Below are 22,376 nucleotides of genomic sequence, written 5' to 3' on the forward strand. Positions count from 1 at the left end.
AAAGCCTTTGTATGCATCTCCTGTTTGCACTGCGGCCACCAGTAGCTATGTGATCGAAGTGTCCCCACAATATTTCTTTACACACGTCCCTATTTTTTACACGCGCACACATCCAGACTCTCGGCTAATGGATCCACTCGAGACTACTTCTGCAGACGCAAACACCGTCGCCATGCTTTTCAAAACTCTTACCCGTCCACGGTCGCTACTTCTGTTCTCGAACCGCGTATTATAAACAATCCTCGTCGTATTTTTCCTCCGTACGAACAACAATCGACGAGTAACAACCGGTCTTCGTTCCTAAGGTCTAAATTTCGGACTCCCATTCATCGCCCGTTCGTAAAACTGCGCGGATCAGATGATGAAACAGCAACGCCTAGTCAGTTCGAAACTACACGGTGCAGGGAATTTCTTCGTATCCCGAGTCCCAGCGAGCGTTAATTCTGCAGTGCAGAGTTTCGGCACGCAATGGCATTACCGATTGGTTACAAGGTTAGTAACGGGAGCAGGCAGTTTTACCCGTCGACGAAACCTGATCGCTTGATTCACCGAGGTGACGCGTCCCTCGGGAAGAAGATGGTTGCCATCCTCCGTACGAAATTTCTCGATGAATCCCGAGGGGTAGCCACAGGCAGCGTTTAGCTGGCTAATATACATTATCCGACTAACGCATTTTGCCTCAACCTGCACACGTCTCTTATCGCCCATTGTTGTCCTCGGGCCCGCTTATGAAACGATAATTCGTCCATATTTCCTTCTTTTTTTTCTTATCCTCTCCCTCTCCTTCTCTTTCTCTTTCCTTTTCTCCATGTAGGCCACGTTATTTTCTATTTCACAAGGACGAACAACAGCAGCAGATCCGACGTACTGATATATTATATGTTTACCCGCGCGTCAAGCAAGCTCATAAATAATTGAGTTGATCCCTCGCGTTTCTAGCTGAAGAGTTTGTTGGAAAACAACTCCACGGAGTCTGAGTAATGTCGAACGCAAGTTATTAACGATACGGAATTTGTCTGAGAGGTTCTTTTTTTTTTTTTTTTCGTTTTACTTTTTTTTTACACAGATAAAGATGTGAGGAATTGTTTATGATTTAAAATGTTGCCGAAAAATATTCATTTTCCATAGAACATGAATGTCAGTCCGAAGATATATGTAAACGGATAAAAAAAACGTAATGATTTCATTCAGTGCCATCGGGCCTGTAGTTACCCTTAGGCAATATACGAGCCCTGCAACTCACCCTCGGTGAATATCGGAACTCCCGATGATTACCGAGTTACTTTAAATAGGGTATAGTGTTTAGGGACAGGCTGAAGCCCGCGTAATTTTCATCACCGATTGCAGGAATTTATTGCCTCAAATTTCACATACGATTGTCCAACCCCCCCATTCAACATGGGACCGATACCAATTACGACGACACCTCCCGAAAACCTGAGATTATCAGAGCCTGTAGGCCTTGAAATACTTCTTCGAAATCACGAAATTATGTGAAAGTACGTTACAGGATTAAACGACGCGGCGATAAATTGATGGGAATGAGGTATTTGTCTATTTTCAATCTGCAGCCACGTTCTTCGACGATACGGAAAAATTTAATTTATTTCTAACGGACAAACGACGGATGGATCTGCACGAAACCTTTGGCTATGACGGATATGTCACGCCGTAGCTACAACTCGGCGTCGAATTCCGCTTGTAGATTCGGTTCACGTGCAAGATGGCGGCTGTAGTTTGCTCCCGGCATGCACCGTCTCCCTTGGCGCTCCCGTTCTCGGGGGCAGAGATACCGGCGTCGGGACGTTCGGTGTTGGTTAGGCGTCCCAACAGTTTGACGACATACCCATTACGCTCGGGAGGAGCGAGGCAGAAGCCCAAGTTTAGGCTTGGGGTGGTTCGCCGAGAAGTACAGAGCTCGCGGGGTTTACTCCGTCGGGGAAGAGAACCGGATGATTCGAGGTCGCGTGGTGCGAGGAGCTCGACGAAGCGGTTGGGTCCGACTGGGAAGGGGCGAACAGCTATTTGCGCGTCTTTGTATAAAATAAACGCCGGTTAGAGGTAGCTCTGAATACTAATTTCACCCCGACAGCTTGATGTTCGCGCGGAGTCGGGTCGGGGGATGAACAATTTGGCGAGACAACTTATACGTCACCTCAAAAGGGACGAATCGGTGCCCGCCCTTGTGCCTTCGTCTGTACGTGCACCTCTACAGCCTAGGCTGATCCTGGAACCCGAGAGCTCCAGATTCCGGGCAACACACAAACCGACATGTCTGCATGACGTTGAATCAACTCTCACGTTCGTTTTACCGGATACCTTATACAAGCAACTGCGAACGAGTGCGAAACAAGTTCGATATCTTCCAACGGGTGTACAGTGCAAGAATCTTTCGTCGATGCTTCTGATCGTCTGGTCTCTTCAAGGTATGCCGCGTTTCGAGTTGAATTCAATCCGCCCAGGATTTAGATCAATTCCAGTTTAGTAAGGGTAGCCGTGAGTCGATTTGCGTTCGTCAAAGATTCAGGAACGACTCGATCTTATACTCGGTTAGTCTGGCTCACGTTTGCTCGGCTCTGCGGCAGGCTCTACTTCGAAACAGCGGAGTAAAGATACGACCGATACGACATTGCCGTGATCGGAGAACACAGTATTGCTCAACCCTGTACCGTGCGTGTAAAACTAGGTACTCAGTCGTTGATTCAACAGATCGGCTAATCACGCCGAGTCGTAAGCCATTCGGTAAACAATCTTAATTCAATTTAATCCGTTCCGAAGGAACCGAACGTTACGAATCGGAGAATTTTTCTGAACCGCTTGAGACGAGGATACCTATTTTAAATGCTTGGTTCGGTCCCGAGTGGCGGAGAGGGCAATGAGTGGCTAAAAGTCGGAGTTTTTGTAAACGATGCCGGGGTGTGTGGCGAGCAAACAATCGCTTGACCGCGTTGTGGAATATAAGGGCCTCGGTCATCCGCTGCTGTGGCATCCGCGTACTTGCTACCTCATACGCTACGTAGGTATGTCGTATGCACACATACGCATGTGCCTATAATATACACGTGTGAACATACCGACTACCGGTGTGTAACGCTGTGTGCCACCAGTCACTGCTACTGGGCGTAATGGAGTGTCCACTCGAATTCCTCCGACTTATACTCGGCCGGATACATCATATAGTATAGCCTTACCTATATTTATATGTATGTCGTTGTCAACATGGTCCTCTGTTTGCTCAAAACTTTAGCCCACTGCTTTGAGAGACCGATATGTACAGGAGAGCCCAACAAATACTCGAATACTTGCTTCCCCGCCCGGCAGCCATCCTGGATTCTCGATCCTGGATCAAAGATTCGAAATCAGTCCTGGCGCGTTCCTCTGATACTTTTTCTTCCGCTTCTCACGTGTCTTTACCTCGACGCTTCCCTGAATTTCCGCTCGAACGTCGCTGAAAAAATTTCTTCCTTCTCGACTGGCGGAAGCCGGTGGTCAGAGATTAAATCCTTTCCTTTAAGGTTAAGGCGGATCAACGTTGACGGAACTAATCGAGCGAAAGGATTTTCAACCGGTCAAGCTCAATCGGAACGAGGATAACATCCTCTCGAATCCCCTAATCTCATCTTACCATCTTACCAACTTCGAAGACCGAGCATCGGCGAATCGTTCCGCTCCGCACGCTTCGAGGGAAATTCACCTGCGGCGAAACCGGCGCGTACGGTAGTTGCGGAAGGCCGTAATAAGACACGCGATACCCACGGCCAAGGGAGGCTTCTCGTTCCAACGCTGACACAGCGGCAGCACAACGCGTTCGACGAATACGACGACGGTGTTGACCGTTCGTTTAAGGCTCGTATAACTCGCGGCTGTAACGTCACGCTCCGAGGAAGGGCTCACCCGTCCTGCGGGTTTGTTAGTTAAATAAACATCGCGTGTTATGTAGCGGTGTCCTGACAACACAAGACCCTTTGTTCGCCGCCGGGACGCCCGCGGATGCCCAACCGATGGCTCCCCTCGTTTCCAAGGCGTTTCTTCGCCCTTTCGCCGATTGACGATTAATGCAGACGCCGACACCCACAACACCGGCGATCGCGAGGAGAGACCCGGATCAATGTCAGAGCGCCGGTGCCGGAACAATGCGCCGAGGAAATCCTGACTAATTTCAGGTAACTCTGAACGATGCGCGAGCAAAGTGCTGGTAATTCAGCGGGATGAGACGCGTGGAATTCCTTCTTCGATTCTTCGTACCTACATGTATATATATGTATATTAGGGTGTTTCAGAAAAAAATAATTTACCACTCTACACCGTGGCAACCCCTGAAAAGTTTGTTTAGGTTAAAAAGAAATATTCTGTGAAAAGATGAGCGGTCCACGTTACGTGGAAGATTGCGCTCGTTTCATTTTTCGAATTTTTTTCTATTTTAAAAAATACTTGTTGCGGTATCTACTTCAATCAATATTTCTTTTCAGACGTTTATATTCGACCCAAAGATCGCGATCCGTAACACAACGATATATCATCCGGGAAGCTTATTTTCCTAAATTAAAAGTTTATCTTGAATTATAACTATTTTATGAGATTGAATTAATACCGATAAAGTTGTCAGACGCACTTTTCAAAAATCAACTGGAGACTTAATATTACAATTGCGGATCTTCTTTCTCACCTAAACTGATATTCTGATTGATATAAGCAATAAAAGAAAAGTCATTCGCGATCTTCCGCGTAACGTAGAATGCTCATCTTTCGAGAGAACCTTTCTTTTAACCTAAACAAGCTTGTTAGGGGGTGCCACGGTGGAAAATGGCAAATAAATGTAAATAAATAATAAATAGTTGTTCGGAAAAAGGAGGCGCGTATCTTTCCATTTCCACGGCAGCGGGCACTATGTAGCGAAACATTGCCGTGCCGAGCTTGAATGCTGATATCGCGAATTGACGAATTATGCCGCGTAGTCCAACAATGTTGGATTCCAAATCCGGCACAATAGAGACACACCTTGGGCTATGTAGGACACTGCTTAAAAAACTCTCGCCATGCATGATTATACGTATTATTGCGCGGACAAGGGGATATTGTAAAAGTGATCAGAAATTATATTACGCCGGTCCAACCTTGCGGATTCGCCTGTCGGTTAACACAATAGGGTATAATTCAATTAGCTTCTTCTCTCGTAGCGTTAAGATATCAAATTGACACTTTGCACACTAAATTTATTCGTACAGTCGAAAGGCCAATGACATTTTAAAAGCTCACAGCTTGTTATATCTATATATCTGATAATTCCGCCACGATGACGCGTGCAACGAGTAATTTTCTTTAGATCTACGGCCAATTCTTATATGCCTCGATGATCGAGCCAAGGAGGTCAATCCTATCGTCAAAACTCGATCAGAGATATTGAAATTCGAATGATCAAAGATATTGAAATTCGAGAGCAATCAATGGCACTTAGCAGATAATTAACGCGTCGGCGTCCCGGTACGGAAAATAAAATAAAATTGCAATCCTCTCGTGCAGCCATACGCTGCCACGGTTTTAATCAACGCGGTGCAAATCCTCTCGGCATTGCCTTTTTCACTTTTTACGGACACTCTTCGTTTTGTATTTTCTAACCTTTTTTTTCTCTCTTCTTGTTTTTTTTTTTTTTTTTTCTTTTTATTCATTTTATTTCATTAGCGGACAGCAGTAGGATTATCCAGGCGGATCCCTCTTTGGTATTACCGAAGCACCGAGAACCTAGAAAATGTTGAAATAACGTCAACCTCAGAGCTGCAGCAGCCACAGCCCGTGACTATGTGCGGAGAAAATATAACCGAATTTTTCCAATCCCCTCTACAACATGTACACTCAATATAGTTACATAAATATATCTACAGTCACATGCACGATACGCCGTGGATTTTTCTTGAATTCTCATTGGTCGTCGGACTCGGTCGGCAGCAGCAGTAGCAGGGATTTGCAATATACGATTTGCGATTCGCGCAGTGCCAACTATAATACCCAAAGCCTTCCTTTTCTAAGTACAATCGATGCGGCCCTGCCGCAGGAAACGAACGTCATCCCTCGTTCAAGACGGCGCGATATGGTCACACAGAAAAGAAGTAATGGATATAAAGTAATCCGATCATTACTTGGGCATTCTTATTTATGTGTAATTTTTCTCGGCAGTTGATACAACGAAGAAGAAATATACACTTCGTGGGTATAAACGGTGAAATCCGTTTATTCAAATTGGCTGAAGACGTTTCGGTCAATGCAAAAGGTCGAACTGCCTTAGAGCCTAAAAGAAGGAATTGTATGCATGCATTTTATTCCTTACCCTTTGAGGGGAACTTAAGATTAATATGACGGCGGTAAATCGCGATGTTTTTAATTTTTAACCTATTTTTCGATCGATACCGTTAAAGTCAAGGTTAAAACCAAAACCAAAACAGATTTGACCGTTTATACTCGCGAAGCGTATATTTCTTCTTCGGTATTTTTGCAGGTACGTAGTACAATTGGAAAGATTTCGTTCCTCTATGCTGGGGTGTTCGCGTTGAAGACATAACGCGGGAAACCGCACCTGAAAAGGTCAAATATTTTCACGCCAGGGATGTAAATATGGCGTGGTAAGGTTCATCCCTGCGGGCGCTAGCTGTAGCCCCGCCCATTCGGAGTTACCCTCCGCGTTTCCAGTATTCCTCCCCCGACGAAAAATAAAGGAACACAAACGGCCCGGCACACAATTGCTGAAACATTTTTGACGCGAGAGACAGAGGGTGCAGGATGATGCGGCGGCGACTTCGTCGTGCTCGGGATGGCAGGGAAGCAACGGAGGATTTCGAAGGGTGGGACTCTGAACGAACGTAATTTGCATGATTTTGCATGTTTTAGCGCTCCGCGGTGCAACCGTACCGGCTTTCCCTGTCCGTCTGCGTTTTTCGATCCTTGCTTTTACCACCGTATGGGATATGGATTGTTGCGAGGTAGCGAGGTAACGGCGATAAAGAAGCTTATGCCCCAGAAATTACGAATCATTTCTCTAACCGGCTCGATCGATACCGTCTTCGCAACGGCTGCGGAAAACGCAAGGGAAAGAGAGGACAGTGCGGAGAAAAAAAAAAAGATAGCCGCGAGACAAGGTGTAAATTACAGGCTGGTTCAAAAAGTTACCGGACAAGGAGTCAAGAATGGCCGGGTGAATTCGACGCGTTTAAAATGGCTCTCCGCACCCTGGAACCGGGACGTGTGGTCACCGTATCATTTCTGACCGCCGCCGTAAGGCCGGCTCGGCATTCGGGCGGCAACAATGGGCCAATACCGACCGATAATGAGGCGTGCATTGTCGCTAACGCTGCACGATCTCGTACCTACTCTGACGGATCGAGTACGGACACCGGACACTGGTCACCGAACAACGGGGCTCGTACCTACACACATTTCCCGGTATCCACGCGGTTCATTACACCGGTATAATCACGCAAATTACCCGAAGACCGATATCGAATATCGCCCGAATGTCGGTCGGCGTCGTTGCTCGAATTCGAATGTTTTACGTACGTCGTGCTAATCGCAAAGCAGTTTATGTCTTTATCCCTATGTCGTGTCATCTCATTGGTACTTACGAAGTAGGTATATAGGTATTCGTCTTCGCGCATGAACTGACAACCAAGCCAAAGTCGACGTGGCTCTGGTATCCAACGTTCGATGTACACTACCTCGGCCTTATAGCTGTTCAATACACTTGCCGAAATGCTATTTTTCAAATAGCGCCTACCGTCGACCCAGCATTGGCAATGCCATCTTGGCTCGGTACTGTTATAGTTATTTAACACTGTCACGATGATTGCCTTGGCAAACTTTGATTCACACATGACCATCACTTGTAACCAGCTCTGGTACGATCGTATCATTCGGGGAGTAACCGTGAATGGTTCATTGTTGCCACAGAGACTGGGACAGTAATATTAGTCTTGTACTGAGAGAAATTTTTAGTTCCGATTACCGGTCAGTCCTTAATTATTTTCGTTTTTTACCACAATCGAAAAATGTTGTTCTAGGTACAAAAAGAAAATTAGTTGCTACAATTTAATGCTCGTGCAAGAATAAATTGACGTTAAAGCCTTATTTAACTGATTTTGCGTTGCAATTACCGAAAAAGGATCGACAATAGCGCAAAATGGTTACGCGTACCTCGTTTTTCGTAATCCCAACAATATTCGAACATTTTTTTTCAACGATACCTGTTTTACTGAATTTTTCTAGTCGCTGTAACAAATGAAATTTTTCTCAGTGTGGCACGAGCGTTCAACCGACATTGGTCCAGTCGTGGAACCCCGCTTGGGGTGCTTAGCTGAGAAAACGTTTTGCAACTCGCGCAACGTTGAATAGTGCCAAAAATTTCGATCTCACGATTAGATCGTCCGGTTTTAACCGCGTCAATGGGCAACGAGTCTTACGGAAAGTGTAGGTATACCACTCGCTCGCGTCTAAGCTCGCGGTAGATGAAGATAAGTCAGGATTTTCCACATTGTCGAAGTTAACTTGGGGCGTAATCTTGGGGTGAGATCGAAGATCGAGTCGAAGATAGGTGAAGATGGCGCGGGCGCTGGTCGCTGACCGTCGCACCCACACGACTATACCCAAGCATTTTCGAAATTGGCTCTGGTCGGTCCGCCGCTGCACTTTGGGTTGAAATATTTATTTAGCCGAGGGTAGGGAGAACAATCCTTGCGGATTCCGGCGAGTAATTTATTGTTCTACAAGCCGATTATGCGGCTTAAAATTCAATGGTACCCCTCTGCTTTTCTCGGCCCATGGACAGCGGGAACCAACAGGCACTGCGGCGTGACATGCACTAATTTCTCCGCATCACAAACACGTCGATTCTCTGTCAACAACTTGTCCGACCGACCCGCAGGTGTCCTCGACCGCCACCAATGCAAGCGATTAGTACCGCACTTGTCGCTTTGATTCATCTTCTTATCATTCAGAGACGTTATTGATCCGGGTCCTTGGGCACATCCGTAAAGCCGGTTTTTAAACATTCTCAACATATCGATTAGTTCAGGGTTTGTAGCACAAATCCGGATATTTATTTACTGACGATATATATATATCGTCGTATATTATATAATAACATATAATAATGATATAATATAATTAAATGACGTACAGAAATTTTAACGAGGTTTCGCGACGACTATCTATAACGTATTTTGATCGACTATGCCGATAATAACTATTCCTGTGAGGTCGCAAAGCGCACAGCATCTTCTTTAAAAAATAGTCAACTTAACTACGTGCAATAATCAAATAAACTATATGAATCGTTGAGTCATCAATTGCCAATAATTAATTGTTTGCACTGGATTTGAATATATAAGTGGGATTCTCATTTATTTATTATATTTACACGGGAAAAATTGTTGTTACATTGACTACTTTAGGGATTGATGCATTTTTGCTGATGAAATTACTAGAATTTTTGATAGTACAACTTCTCCGTACGTTACCTCGATTTTTCTGGATATTCTAACAAGAAGTGGAACACCGATTTTTGTGCCGTGTAAAAAGTTAAATTGAAAGAAAGTCAATAATTAAGGTGATCGGTATAATTTGATTCTGGCCATTGACGGTTTGTTTCCGAGTGAATGTTTGATCATTCCACTGATTGATATTCAACGCAACGTACTAAACAGTATACGTATGAAATCGTGAACTACAGCGTACAGTTGAATCTACGTTGTATGCTTCCAGCTATCTGCCAAGGACGATGCAACGTAAATGAGCTGCAGCAGTTGATAAAGTTTCTGCTAAAAACAAGTGTGCAATTAATTTGCAGGAGAGCTGATTGAAAGAAGGAAAGAAAGAAAGAAAGCATAAAGAAAGAGATTCGATCCCGGCTGGATGCAGCGGGGCTTTGAAGGGCGAGGGAGGGGGAGGCTGACATCGCAGAAGTGGCGAAGACCGCGTCTCGTGAGGTGGTTTTGGTGCCATGAGGAGCTCGGCGGCATCTCGAATGATTAGAGGCCGGTGTGGAACGCCATTGCGCGAGCATACAACGCATCTCGAGTGTTCGCAGATGCCTGCGCGAGACACACCGATACCTATCAAAGCCGGCCTGAAGAGGTGCGAGGAGAGAGGGGAGAGAGAGAGAGAAGCAGAAAGAGCGCGAGGAGAAAAAACACGGAGAACAAGCGAGATGAAAACAGGCGTGGAGATGCTGCGAGAAGGAGATGGCGCGGCGGAGGATGAAATAGGCGGTGGAAAGATGAAGAGGAGGAGGTGGAGGAGGTGGAGGAGGATGAGGAGGGGGAGGAGGGGGAGGAGAGGCTCTCAGCGCGAAGCGGACAGGATAAATAAACCCGGTGCGCCGCCCTCTCATCTTGTAGACTTCTATTTCGCCGATGCGCCGCTGCAAGTCATCCTCTCTTCCCTCTTCGGCCTGCCTGCATCTACGGCTTCTATCCTCAGCTGCAGGTCACGGTCCGCGGACTCCCAGCTTCGGCGATTCTACCACTGACGCTGCGAAGAATCTTGCAAGCGAAAAATGAACGATGGCCGCTCACGGGATACCGAACAATACGCAAATCATGGGCCTAATTTAATCCAGAGATCACAGATATTTAACAAACGAACGGAAAGAAAAGAATTTTTTCAAGATTTGTCACGAGGGTAAATAACGTTGTCGTGTCGGTTTCGATTACAGGGACGATCGATAATCGACGGTCTTGATTTACTTTTTAAAGAAGTGATTTTTTAATCAGGCAGAATTAGGTACAGCTTTAATCGACTTCTCATTTTATACTCGTAAGGCTTTTAGATTCGGGCATATGTGAGGAATACCTTAGTCGACTTCACAAGTATGAACGGACATTTTGAAAAGTTATCTTGTTTTCAATCAGACGTATGTTAGATATAATTTATGCACCTACCCCCCGAATTTCAACAACGCGTCCAACGGCGTGTAAGATGAAATAATATTCCCCCTCTGTTATTTTGATCAAGCTACGGAACATGGCTTTTAATTAAAAGACAAACCGGCGGTGACTGTGATTTCTCAGTAAGCAGCAACGCTGCAGGCAGAGTGCCGGTGCGGTGGGGCTTAAAGCGGATTGCCAACCAATTATCTGCTTCGATATGATCTGTTCCGTGCACCGACTAGCCGGGCAAAAAGCCCCGGAACGTCGGGCTGGGCGCTAAGCCCTCGGAAATACATGCCCAAGGGAAATATACATCAAGTCCGTGTAGTAGCTGCTGCAAACGAGGAATATACCTACCGCACAGGGTTGAGTTCGGTTATTTTCTACGCCCCGCACGGATCACGAAGCTTTCTCTCTCTCTCAGCTTCCATCGTTACGTTTTTGGGACTTGTACGATCGTCGCAGGGTCAACGCAGTTTCCGCGTGCCTGTCGCTGCCAGTTATGGGATGCTGCTGGATGGGAGAGCCGTGTAAAGACTCGTGAAAGCTTCCGGAGGGAGAAGCGAACGGAGGGGACAAATTGCCGTGAAAACCCACCTCGAACCATGACTGTAATACTCCGCGGGGATGAGGGCACCTTCCATATCCTGCTGCGATGTCAAACATTTAACACGGGACTCGGCCATCCACCAGAAGAAGCGGAACGCGAAACTTGGCCGACGACGAGCGGTAAGTGTACATTATTACATCGTATATATATAGATATATAACGCCGATCTGGATGATCGAACAGCGCTAAATACACTCACTCGACTCGGCGACCTATCATTCCACGCTATCGAATCTGAAGAATCACTCGATAACGAGAGAGAAAGAGAGAGACGAGAGAACGAATCACTCTTCTCTACAGTACTCGAGCTTTCCCACGTTTCATTCCGAAGCCAGTTTGCTACGTTCCATTACGTTCCTGGGAATCCACTGACAATCATCCAACACCTCCGTGCATAAATCGGGAATAATAACCAAGGTCACTGGTTTTGACCTTTCGCTCTGATACCTAGTTGAGGCATTTTGTTTCCACAGGCTTCGCAATCTTGATTTCGCAACTTTGTGTCTTTGGGAAAAGACGTGACGAATACAACATTTTCCCTGCATGATCCAACGATAATAATGCACGATGAAATTGAGTCGGCGCAATTAAACAACAGCACCGAGTTACGATAACAAGATGAATTTTCAGCCGTTGGTATAAATATTGTGATGTAGAGTAATTACAAAGGAAGTGCCGGGGGCGAGGTGGGCATGGCTAATTTATTATTATACTTGCCTGGCGAATTACGGATCGTCGCCGCGTCGCGAAGCTCGCAAGCTGCAGCGGCAACGACACCCTTCGCTGGCCCAGAGTCGCGATGGTTTTACGGCGAAAGTCGGGGAAACGTCGCCGAGCGAGGCGAGCCTAACCAAGTGTCTACCTATATTCTATCTCTCGCCAACCATTAGTCGCGCGCTGCAAATTGAGTGAAGCCAGCCAGGCTACGCGCCTGATTCCATTAAAGACATCAAACGGACAAAAATTACATCAACCCGCCCCGTCGCCCTCTACTTGACGCCGCCACGCTGCAGCTTCACAGATAACAGTGTGGAACACACGCGTAAACGTGTAAACGCATCCCCCTCCCCCTCCCCCTCCCCCTTTCACACCCTTCATCCTCTTCCTCCTTTCACCTCACACTCGACACGCGGCAACACGCGGACAGGTGAATATGTCTCTTACGCTCGGACAAACCCGCATTTCCGCTATAGGAATTCACCTTCTGATCGATCGTTCTGCATTCTTCGTTCCTGAGGGATGGCTTTTTTTATTAAACGAAAAAAAAGAACGTTTTATTTCTTCACGCTAGATAAAATCTAGGTTCGACGATTCGGAAGTCGTTCAGCGATGCCTTCCGATGAGCGGTATCAAAGTACAGAGTAGCGGGTCGTGAAGGTAACTGGAAAAATTAAAATTCAAAACTGTCCAGAACTGAGATTCGATTTCTTTCAATCTTCAGTTTACGACGAGAATCATACACGGGCAGAGTACGAAATTTATTCCGAATATTAAAGTCGTCAATTAACTTTCGTTTCTTTGCACAGACATTACGATTTGTAACAAGAAAAAAAAAAAAACAAACACATTCGCCGTTACGGAAACCACAACCATGACATTGAAACATTAAAGTATTTTCACGTATTTTCTTTTTTTTTCTCTTATAAGCAATTTCAAAATCCCTAGCAAGTTTTATGTTCATAAATAATTTCATTGACGTACTCAGACCATAGAACTTTTCTGAGCATGGATATTTCGGAAATTATTAATACAATGCGTACCTAGAAAAAAAAAAAAAAACAACAAGAACTCGTGCATTTGGAAAACGCATTCACCGCAACCGTGCGGACGGCGCGCGGCGGACTAATTGTCCCTTCATAATTTCGTTATTGTGCATACACTAGCATCAGTTTGACAATTTCATCAACACCGTTTATACCTATGCAACCGTAGTATACAGGGTGTCCCTAAATTGCCTCCCACGGACTAGCCAGCATAATACCTCGTTAAAATCAAACCGAGAATTTCTTTTCCGGAAGATCGTCCGACGTATAGTTTTTGAACTATAAGCGATAGCGCTAGGCCAATCAGAGTGCACCATTTCATCTAGATTTGCCGCCACGGAAATTGCTGTTTTGTTCGTCTGGGTGAATTATTATTATTTGTTTACGAATTAAATATCGGCACCTCCCCTCTTTCGCTGCTGTACCCCTTATGCTTGAGGATGCGCTTCTGTTTACACACACAAGTGTGCGCCCATGGATGTGCGGCCGGCAGCGTATGCCGCGGCAACAATACCGAGGTCAGCGCTCGAGAAGGGGTACAACAGGGAGAGAGGGGAGGTGCCGATATTTAATTTGTAAACGAATAATAATAATTCACCCAGACGAACAAAACAGCAATATCCGTGGCGGCAAATCTAGATGAAATGGTGCACTCTGATTGGCCTAGCGCTATCGCTTATAATTCAAAAACTACGCGTCGGACGAGCTTCCGGAAAAAAAATTCTCGGTTGGATTTTAACGAGGTATCATGCTGGCTAGTGCGTGGGAGGCAATTTAGGGACACCCTGTATACACGTATATATGGTGTACCCAGTGTACCAGTAAGTACCCTGAGGGTAGCGGCGAAGCGAGGGTTGAGAGCGGCGTTCGTGGGTGTTGGGTAGATGGAAGGGGGGACGGAGGCGACAACGTTTTGACACAATTTGCCGGCTGACAGTCTGTACCAGGACGCAGCGAAAAGCTCGTGAAATTAAATTTCCAGCGCTTTATTTGATCATATTTTGCATCGGCTTTGACGCCGGTCTCATAGGGCGTGCTTTTAAAATATATTAACAGCATCCGATAAGAGCTTATCAAATCCAAGGCATCGTTCATATTTTTTATAATTCTGTACCTACGTTCTTTGCTCGCCGTAAGTCAATTGAAAATTCGTATAATAGAATTTGAAAATATTTATTGTTCCTCGTTCGGAACACGCTAATTATTTAATTTCACTGTGTAGTTTTATTCACGTCTTAACGAGTACTTTCCGTATATCGCACAGTTGGGCTGAATATTTTCCAACGGTAAATGCAAATATTTCAATGCAAACAGAGTTTGAGTCTGGTTTAATTAATACAAGCTGCCACCGGTGGGTTCGAGGTAACAAACAATAAACGAACAAGTAATTGCGGGGAAAAATGGCCGATACCCTGATATCGGGAAATTTTTTGCCGCAGGTTCGTCCAAAACTTGTTCGCGTTTCGTTGGCAGGAGTATGATATTTTATTCATAACTCGTAGAAACGGCGCGCGCGTCTCGAGCAAAGCGACGCCCCGCGGGCGTCGCGAGGGTGGCCGACCACCCCCTGTACCATCCGTATCTAGCGCACGGATACCTGTGTACGTCTGTATTTCTCTGTGTACGAACCAACAGGGGAGTGTGTGTATAAACCGATATTCCCTCGTATATATACACGAAATTTACAGACAAGGTAGAGAAGACAGAGGAACAGAGAACACGGTGGTAGTAAAATGTTCCTGCTGCTTTGTACACATTTGCATACCGCGTTCGCGTTCGCGTGTGAATCGGCGCGTGAAATTCACCCAACCCCCAACCCCCAACCCCCGAACGCCGTCCCGCGATGCCCGAGGGGCTAGAGAACTCCTCATGAAATATTCCGCCGGCAGCAAACGCTTCATATTTTTGCCGTTTCTGTCCCCGATATCAACTTCTCCCTCCGCCTCAGCCGAGTGCCTGTCAACGACGAGTTTTCTCTACACCGTGCCCTCGATCGTGGCGTCCGAAATGAGAATGGGAGGGTCGAGGTCGACGCGGCGGCAAAGTTTATCGCGAAAGACGATGATCACAGGTAACCGTACGTTGAATGCGAAGCGCAATTTCCTTGCAAAGACCGGTATTGGGATACCGCCAGGCGACGGTACCAACCGCGAAGTTGTTCGCGAGGAAGCGTCTTCCGCTAGGAAAGGAACTCCCTAACGAGCAACCGGGTACCGGGAGCATCCAGAGCCGGAAATAATTAAATACCCCTGCCCGAGTGGTTCCATTGTTCCGTCACAGGTTAGCTTCGCCCCTCCTCGACAATGAATGCCCATTGAGTCGAGTTGTTCGGTTGTTCAGTTTCGCTTGCGATACAGTCGACTATCCTACTCTCCGAAAGTCTCTCCCCCTTCGGCCCCTACGTCGATTCCTCCGGATTCGCCCTGGCGCATGTCGTTTATTGGGCCAACACACACACGCGACAAATTTGTCCCGGCATTGTGAGCCCGCGGGGGCTGGGGAACCGATAAGAATACCTTAACGAATAACGATTAGTCAGGCCTACCAGGATCAAGATTTCCGTATTGTAAGAGTCACGTGCCGCTCGGTGAACGTCTCTTTCGAATTCTACCCCGCGCCAATTTTCATGGGACGATGAAGACTCGATGAACGCGCGGCTTTTTATCGTCTATAACGATATACGGGACCCTCGTGCTTGGTGGAAACTGGCCAAAGTATAGACGAAGCAATCTGATACTCGTTCCACATTTCGAGGTTAATATTTTTTAAGGGAAATTTCTCTCGGACTTGACGTACGGTGCGGAAAATTTTGAATGAATAATTTCGGCCATGTGCAATTAGATACCAGCACGAATTGATGGTTTGGAAAGATTTTTAGTTCTTACAAAGAACTTTCAACCAATGCACCGACGAACAAAAAGAGACTACGAAACATACCTGACCTTTATCCAAATGATAAACTTGAATTTGAAAATATCAAACTTCTTAGAACCTCTACTTGAGATGAGACGATGAATGGCGGGGTAAATGTACCGGATTTGGTAATCCCTGGTGTATCAGTTGTGGTCATATTAATGAGGCATAATCAGAGATTATTACTGCGTGTGATAAGACGTGCTTCGATCTACGTGAACGCTAATTTTCAAACAATCAACTGTTCCAAGTGTCAAAACTTATATCCCAAATTTGCAGCCAATGTCGAATTTCAGTCATGACATTAAAAAAGTCAAATGACGAATACCTATAGAATTTTACAAAGATTTGGCACAAGTGATACGGTGACCATAAATCTTGCATCCACCCTGTCCGTATCATTTGTCTCCGATGTTTTTTGTATTCTCTCTTGGGATCAAGTCAACAAATTAGATACTGCTCTGCACTGTAATTTGAAATAAGAAAAATTCCATTCACGCCACTTGGAGATCATTGAAATTCGAAAACCTTGCAATCGGCAACAAAGGTCTAAACGGGGGTGAGCGTGCACGGACAGTACGGGATGTCGAATTACTTTGGAGCACCAGCAGCACCAGCAGCAGCAGCTTCGCCGGCAGCTTTACCAGACGTGTGCCAAGGTCTTCTCTTTCACGCTGCAGCGTATAAGCGAGCCTTCGTCCCGGTCCGTGGATCCATAATACGCATCATCCAACGTATCGCACGGCTCACGATACATCGACGCGTTGTACAGAATGAATCCGCGGATTACCAGTTATACACAGTGTATGGGATTTGGGGATATGTTCGTGGGGCTTGGCACCCGGGTTCTCGAACCCCACCGACGGCCAACGGAGTGCGGAGGAGAGTTGATTACAGGAGTACGGAAGAAGCCATCCCGCGCTGACTCCCCAGGGAACCCGGTTCAGACTCGGTCGTTTAGCTTGGCGCGATTCACCGGCTTACGTCCGGGGCGGCGGTCGGATTACCAGAGAAAATCAAATCAGAACGATGTGATATTTAGACGGATCAGTCGTTTCGATCCAAAAATCAAAAGGTTGCTCCTAATTCTTTCTTTATCGAAGTTCCGAACGCTCGCCCACCTCTTCGTGCGTTCGTTTGTCTTCCGACTCGTTCCGTATCCACTTTTCCCCGTCTCCGCGTTGATTTTTGCAAGAACCAACTCGTATATAATAAGGTATGCATAACGATAATCGGTGTTTTGAGGTGAGCGTGAAGTTCAGTCTTCCACGTTAGTCCGAGGCATTTTGTTATACCTATGAATATTCGGTTATAACCTATGACTAAGAGCAGCGTGTCTTATAATACGTTGAAAAATTTCGTGGCCGTAGAGCTCTCGGTTGTATCACAGTTTACAATCTCCAGATCGAGATTCAAGACAAGGTCGTAGGTGGTTGTACCATTAACGTAATTACAAACAAGTTAAGTCACGGCTGCCGGAATCTCGCGGCAACAATCGCGAACGAACAGTACAAGAGGAGTGATTTTGGCCGTGGTATGAAAAAGGAATCGTCCAGTCGTCTCCAACCGCAGCCTAATTCGTGAACGCCAACCGTTGGGAAATAACAGAGCTTCGCGTGTCCGCGGCATTTCGATCAAGACTTCACGCTGTTATACATCAGTCATCATTATGTTTGGCAGTATTTGTTCAACAGCCGTTATCCAACGAACATCGCTGGTATCGCGGGCTCTGGGTGGTGGCTCGAGGCAGCCTGCAGGGGTGGAAAAAGGGTGGCATGGAAACCGTCAATATCGCCGTACAACCAGGGATGCCGGGGTTCTTGGTAGGCGAGAAACAACGGAATGAACGTAGCGCTGGTATCTCCATAATAAGCCGAATGACTTGCACTACCACGTTGGAACACATTAGTGGTATTTGCATTTAATTGTCGGTTGTTTGTTTGACGCGTATATACGGGGGTCCGGTTAAACGGGTATAAGCAGGGACGAGAAGTAAAGGACATTATTCTACCGTTGGTTTGACCAAACGGTCACACCATATGTCGCTGCTCTAACAATCTGTATTTCTGCGTCATTTTTCATTTTTACCGTTTCGCATTCGTTTCGTCCGCCTACTCGCCGCTTCTTTGCACCGCCTTCGTCACATCTTCACTCATTGTTGAAACCTGACGTGGATGGATTTAATTGAGGAAGTTTATAGCCGGTTTCGGTAGATGGATCGAACCCGAGTCTAATTACACTCGGTTTGCCGTCTGAGCCGAAGAGAGATGACTAAGAACAACGCAGACCGAGCAAGGACTAAATTTGCATCATATAAGGGTCATGCGGTCGGATGGACTGAAAGAATGACCAAAAATAATCGATTAGTTTTACCTGATTAATCGAGTATAATTGATTATTTTTAAAACTCGATTATTCATCCTCACAATCGGTTTTTCTTTTTTATTCGCGTGAAACGAAAAAATTAATGAAACTATAAATTATCAAAAAACCTTTCCATTATTAAGAAATTCACGAAATTTTTGTTTCACATTCACCGTTTCAAAAAAAAATACGTAAAATACGTAATAATTGACCGATTCAATCGAGTCGTGTTCGATTGTTTTTTTGAACTCGATTCAACGATGCATCGATTATTTTTCGATTACAATTAGTAGCAATCGCTGTGTGACAGAGGAGAACCCGAGCTGTAAGAATAGGATCAAACCTCTTCTTCTACAAAGATTTTGCTTGTTGTTGTCTTCTCTTCTTTGTAAGGTAACCTTCCCGGATCGGACGCGACTCTTCATTCGGTTCATTGAGATTCATCTCGCGAACCGGCGGGTCAGACTTTCGGCGTTTCTTCGCTCGCTACCCTTCGCACAGAAGACTTTATATACTGATACAATGATCTATCCTATCACAATTTAGAATCAAAAGAAACACCGGCAAGATGCGGCGCGGCGGCGAAAAGAGGGGCGAGGGGAGGAATTCAGAGGAGATGAGCGGAGAAGGGAGGGAGGAAGGGATGGATCCCACCTCCTCACAAGCCTCCTTTGCTCACGCCGATCGATGCTTTCGCAGGTCAGCTTCAAAGCGCCGCTGACCCCCGCTAGTCATTTAGATACAGATCATTCTCAAGAGAAGGCCGAAGGGAACGTGAAGATCCAAGGAGACCGACATATGCTATTCCCGACCACAGGCTTGTGTGTTTTGGTGTATTTATTTACAGTCGATTCTCGCCGTATCAATGTCGTGAAAACTGATGATACTGTTTTTCCCTCCTCCTTACCTACTGAGTGAATTTCACTGTATCCTTATAACTTTTAAATCCATCGAGTGAATGCAGGCTTGATCGAAAACTCAAGTTTTCACCGAGGTTTCTCATGTGATTTTCAAGCTTTGTAAGCTGCTAAGGACATGCTCTTGGAGAGATTACCAAGTAATAATTTACCACTCAACAGTGTATTACTGGTCCTTGACAGTTGCCATAACTTGAATTTCCGATCAAACCTGATCGATCGAATATCGCGGCAATGTAATTGGAAAGGAGATCTGAAATTCGTTTCCAATTGTGTGAGGAAACAATATCCCTTTATTGAATTTTCAATCGCATTAAATACGGACGTAGAATATAATATGGCTGCGAACAGGTTTCACATTTCAAGTGTTACCGAACGAAAGTGTTTTCAATTACTGATTGTGACACAAGCTGTTCGCTATTTGGTTCATGATACATAAACTCGCGTACGAGTGAGTGAAATTGACGAACTTTCCTGTGTCGTATTGAAAAAAACTTGAAAATCGCTTAAAAATCGTCAATGGATTCAAGCGGAATGGTTTTTTTTTTTCACGGCCAAGTCCCGAGGCGATATCGATACCAACGCTAACCAGTTGTTCGAGAAGTCTCAGCGCCGTTTCGAATCATTATAGTATACCTTCGAAACTCAATCCCGCCTGTTCGTCCCTCAGGAGATCGAGGCGAGTATTCGAAGCTGAGAACTCGCGCAGCGGAGGGTCGGTTACATTATAGCCTATACGCACGTACCCTGAGCATGCCTGTAGCTCAAACAGCCTGGATCAGAAACTGGCGAGAGGTGGAGAGAGAGGCCTAACCGAATCCACTGCCGCCCCTCTCCGCGCCGCTCCACCCCCGCCTTTCAGACACCCCTCCGAGCGACCAATCCCAAGCAAAGTTTGTTACACAACTCGCTGGGAACTTCGGAAAATGGCCTGCCGCATCAACCAACCTCTTCTTGCTCGACAGTTTTCGACGAGAGACTTTTTGCTATTAACTTTTCTTTTTTCTTTTTTTTTTTTGTATTCTACTCAGAATTTTACACGAACGGATATATATTTTTTTTCAGATTCACTCAATTTATAAGCTCTGAGTTGCATGTATATGGTTTTACGGTATACAGGTCAATTATTTGCAACACCTATAATTCGAATACAGAGAATTTGATAATATATAACGTTATGATTGTAGGAAATTTTGCATGCGATTCATTCCCAAAATCCTGCACGCGAATATTGATCGTTAAGAAATAGTAAAAGTTTGAAGCCTGTTTCAGTGAATTTTTGCGCTTTTTCAGGTGGAAGGATTTACTGAACGTGAATACCATGCAACGCGATTTTATTCTCTGGAAGGACTTGGACAATCGAGATAAAAAGTCTACATTAGGCAACCCCTTGGGTTGTTTTCGCCCCAAAGGAATGGTGAGCATTATCGAACCTCCATTTAATTTCTACGTAATATTAGGATCGCGTTATTATTTCTACCTCTGCTATGGCTTATAATAACGATAATATTGTATTAAGTCATCCGTCATGATTAGAAGCATTTAGTTCATTGTGTTCATCCGCTTTCGCTGTAAACATAAGCGAAGTGTGTTACGTGTACGTATACGCGTACTTGGGTCTCTATGTTGGATTTAACTACTGCGTGACTCGAGTAATTACAACTTTCCTGTGACAGAGAACTTCCCTGAACTCTCTGAGATAAGTGAGGTTCAATTTAGGCGAGCTTTGGTATCCCGGAAAAAAAAACTTCAAATAATTACGCTGCCGTGATAATACAGACCGGTGAGCAAGTACAACAAACCAAGTCGACGCTGAGTACCAGCGATCTTTTCTTCCTGTACACACACTTCCTTTTTCAGTTATTAAGATTCGTCCGAACTCGGCGCTCGATTTACTTTCTCCTAAAATGCCGCGCGCTTATATTTCGTCCAACTGTATTAGAGGAAAAAAGAAAGTAATGATTGAAAGGACCGACTGGCCACAGGTGATGCCACTCGAGAAAGAATACCCATTGTATGATTGATCCCACGCCGTCTCGAATGAAATAAGAACCAAATTATGTACGCAATCACAGCTCCTCTGATGGAAAAACAACCAGGCTACGAGCCCTATTTGTTTTGATATAGCCGGAATCTCGACTTTGTTCTTTTAATCGTCTTAGATGTATATCCAATGCTTTTATAATATATTGGTAAGAAATCTATTCTTAAGAAAGGTGTAAAGAGCCGAGTGTTGCATCAGCTTGTAACTTTCCGAATACTTGGGTACCGGCTATGTTCCCCGGTTTATTTAGATCCTCAAAAGCGAACAACAAGGAGATAGAGAAAAAGTCGTCGTCATTGAGGCGTTGAGTTACGTAATTCTTAAACCTATTAGGCGCTACAAATTTGCTCCATTATTCGTGCGGTCATTTTACGCCAGTTGATTCTCTGTGCTAATTGTAATAAGAGTCTGCGTTATATAAACTTTTCTCTTTTATGATCGTTGGTGTTATGTGAATTAGATTGCGACTCGTGCCTGAGAAATCGCTCACGCTCGGGCGAAATGCCAGAATCACACGAGCAGCGATGCAGCTGTAGTTTTCGCAGACTTTTGTTTAACCTCATGCGGATACTTTCATTGCCGCTGATTTGTTCACTGCCAAGATGTTGATTGATTAGAGCCTTGATGGAACCGCTAGACGGCGATTACCCTACTTCACAAACTAATGTTATTAACATTGAAAATGTAGAATGTCACACACCGAGTCCACTAACGTCTGAAGGTATAAAAACACAATCCCCAACCTCAAATAGCAGAGATGTGTTTGTAGTTCCATACTTAATTCTCAACGTCAACATTTTAGTATTTTATACAATTTGACTTCACGCAAATAGATTGAATATATATTTTGAACGG

At 45.2% G+C, this 22,376-nt stretch overlaps 1 long non-coding RNA gene across 1 annotated transcript in view; it reads left to right on the forward strand.

The window, feature by feature from the left end:
* Positions 1-20,888, forward strand: part of LOC124295068 — an 80,327-nt gene extending 59,439 nt beyond the window's left edge. The window contains exon 3 of the long non-coding RNA XR_006904951.1: positions 20,771-20,888. This is a non-coding gene — a long non-coding RNA (uncharacterized LOC124295068). The remainder of the gene's footprint in view (positions 1-20,770) is intronic.
* Positions 20,889-22,376: the final 1,488 nt, after the last annotated feature.

This window comes from Neodiprion lecontei, chromosome 6 (assembly GCF_021901455.1).
Source record: "Neodiprion lecontei isolate iyNeoLeco1 chromosome 6, iyNeoLeco1.1, whole genome shotgun sequence".
NCBI lineage: Eukaryota > Metazoa > Arthropoda > Insecta > Hymenoptera > Diprionidae > Neodiprion > Neodiprion lecontei.